The sequence below is a fragment of the Quercus lobata genome, chromosome 7 (assembly GCF_001633185.2).
Source record: "Quercus lobata isolate SW786 chromosome 7, ValleyOak3.0 Primary Assembly, whole genome shotgun sequence".
Taxonomy (NCBI): domain Eukaryota; kingdom Viridiplantae; phylum Streptophyta; class Magnoliopsida; order Fagales; family Fagaceae; genus Quercus; species Quercus lobata.
In genome coordinates this window covers 35,200,615-35,204,147 of record NC_044910.1, presented here as the reverse complement: position 1 = coordinate 35,204,147, position 3,533 = coordinate 35,200,615, and positions in this window count along the sequence as shown.

Sequence of the window (3,533 nt, the reverse complement as noted above, 5' to 3'; positions counted from 1 at the left end):
ACAAAAGAGTACAACCCTTTATAAGGGCCTCAGAAAGACCAACAGTCAAAAAATTACAAAAGGTCTAGGTGCACCCAGCAATGCTGGGTGGGCGTGATCAAGGCAATAATGGCCAGACTACTCACTTTAGAGTGAATGAACCAAATCCCAAGTGGTTTGATCTGGCATGCATTTTCTTAATAATTCATGCACAATTGATTATGTCGGTTTGCCTGGGTTTACCCACAACCGAAAATCCAATTTACCTTTGCACCAAACCCTGCCAAGGTGGTGGAGGTCCAAGGAACCAAGATAACTCAATCATATAAAAACACGAGGCTTAAACTCAAAGAAGAATGAGAGGAATTTTTGTAGGTTTTTAGACTCCTTAAAACACAAGTTGTATAACCTAGTTATTTAGCTAACTGATTACGTAAATAAATTATTCAGATCTAGGTTAACACAATCAAATCATATCATGTAAGTAATGCGGAAATATAAAGAGCACACGATATAAGAACTCAGGAAAACCAAACCGGTAAAAAAACCTGGGGAGGATTTAACTTAGCTATCCTCAAGGTAAAACAGGTCCACTATAAAAGAATTGAAGTTTTACAATAGCGACTTAGACCACTAACATTCTATTGCTACCTTGAGTAGAAAACTTACTACCATGACCACGTGACAGTTCCGAATCCACAGACTACTTCTTTCCTTAATCCACAACAACCATAAGTGCTCCCACTTGTGTTTTCTTTAAGCTCTTGAAACAGCAACCGAAGAGATCACCAAGCTCTTGACATCAATTTTGATCTTGATAACCCTAAGTATGTATGAAAGTAAACACCTTTAGATCTCACAAGAGATTCACACACACAGCATATCAACAACATCTAAAACGTGGCTAGGATTTTTCCTTTTATACTTAAGGCAAAATATAAAACCCTACACGTCATATGGATTTGGGGTGAGTTGGAAAATTCTGCAAAAAAACAATATGCACGAGTTTCGATCAATCAAGTCTAATTTTCGATCAATCGAGCTTTGCAGAAATTGAATAGTAATTTCCTACAACTACTCGATTTCAACCTTACACATAACCACACTTTGAGTAGCCTAAATCTAGACTAAATGTTTTGATCATCTTTTGCCAACATTACACATTGAAGTTCTAATACATTTAGATCGTAAAGTCTTAGAACCTAACAATTTTCAATCCAATTATTAACACACATACAATTAATAATTTCCAAACATAAAATTGCTCACCATATAGAGAGAGAGAGAGAGGTAGTAATCTACATAACAATTAAAGATTATATTATCACATGAAAAATTACATTGATATCGCACATATATTAAGCATGAAAAAACTGATACTAAGCATTAAGAAATCAATACCGGAAACTAGTAGACCTAGCTCATATATTTGGAGAGATACAATGGATGGTATTGTACATACTAAGAGTTACATGATGGTACGTACGTTGTATTCTAATCTTCCATACATCACTAAATATATAAATTTGTTAACAAAGATGATGTCTCATACACAAGGAAAATATGCTTTTTGGATACTTCCTTCATACTCATGCTAGATTTGTAAGGTTGATACATTTTTACATTGTTGCAAGATTAAGGCTTTCATTGCCTTTGCAACATTTAATCTCTCCTCCTTATTAGTGTTTTTTGGGCTTATTACACTACTTGATCCTTTCTTGCACTAGTCTTTCAACTTCAAGGCAACATTTGATCTCTCCTCCTCTGTGTTTTTTGGGCTTATGACGCTACTTGATCCTTCCTTTCACTTGTCTTTCAAGTTCAAGGAAACATTTGATCTCTCCTACTTCATGCTTTTTGGACTTATGAGACTACTTGATCCTTCCTTCCAGTAGTCTTTCAAGTTCAAGGCAACATTAGATCTCTCCTCCTTCATGTTTTTTGGGCTTATGACACTACTTGATCCTTCCTTCCACTAGTCTTTCAAGTTCAAGGTAATATGTGATCCCTCCTTCCTCATGTTTGTTAGGCTTTTGATCCCACTTGATCTCTCTTTTGACTAGTTTCCGGGCTTATTGTGCCTTTAAAATCTTCATTAAGCCCTAACTGTTTTAAAGAAATATATATGCACAATTGATTACACCCCCAAAAGAAAATATTGAAATAATTCATTTTAAAGCGCGCACACGCACACTCACACGTACATATCAACATGCTGAAATCTAGGAATTAAATAATTCTCAAATGCTCGTAAAGAAAATTATGGATTATACGAAAGCAATATCAATCCGTTCGGTTCTATTTTCAGTTCTCTCTCAAACTCATTGATAGAATTTGAAATCAGTATTCTCTCTATTATGAAAATGGTCCATTGACAGAAAATTGAACTTTTACCCAAAATATATATTGGAAAAAAGAATCGATTGCAAATGATTCCAGCCACAATAATGAAATAGTATGATTGTATTTGCTGCTGTTTCTACATTCTTACATTCTGCCTTTTTATTGTAAAGAACTAAAGGTGCCGCACAATTCCTAATTCCATAGAGGCTTCTATAACAGATTTTGGAAGAGATATGAACATTAATAAAAAATAATAATAATAATCATAGGATTCAATGAAGAAGTATTATCCTATTGCAGACTTACAGAAGACGCATACATTTTTCAAATTTTAATCTCAAGCAATGCAACAATAGCAGCACAGAAAGAAGTAGATTGAACATACCAATCCAACCAGGCATCCTATACCATGATGCATTGGCCATGAGGAGCAAGTGTATGCTTTTGCAGTGGCAGCCATCCCAGTTTGTTTGATTCCTGAAAAGAAAATCACCTACTGAAATGTTAATAATTGGTATTTAATTTTATTATAACGAGTTCTTGTATATGTGAATAATCCATTCGTAATAAATTTCAAAAAATTAAATTTTATGTCGAATTTCAAACTACTACAATACTCAACCTTTTTTAAGACTTAAAAACAATCTTGAGCAATATATGACTCAAAGCACTTAAACAGACAAAGATAAAATTTTGACTGAAAGAAAAAAAAAAAAAAATCTCAAATAAAAAGATACAAATGGCACTAAAATTTATGGGGCAATAAATACTTGCCATTCAATTGTAATTATATATGTTTTTGCAAGGCGAAAAACTTCTAGTAAATCATTGATCCGATTTAGTAGTCTCCATGTCTCCTCAAAAATCTTTCTCATACTTTGATGAAATGGAGAGAATTGGGAAGGAAAGTGGGGTTGTTGGCTAGGCAACATGAGTACTGATGATGGAGATGAAATATGAAACATTGAGAACTGCAGAAACACATATTATGGAGGCATATTTATATCCAAAAGCACTAGACAACAATTCTGGACTAGCAGATAAGAATAGCATATTGCAATTTATTATGTAGCCTATATAAGAGAGGTGTTCTTTCATATTGCAATAAATTTCGATGGACATGTCTTACATGCCAAATGCATTGAATTTGGCATGTAGGAACTATTCAATTAAATTTGTAGCCTTATATGGCAAGAAATTTTATACTCCAA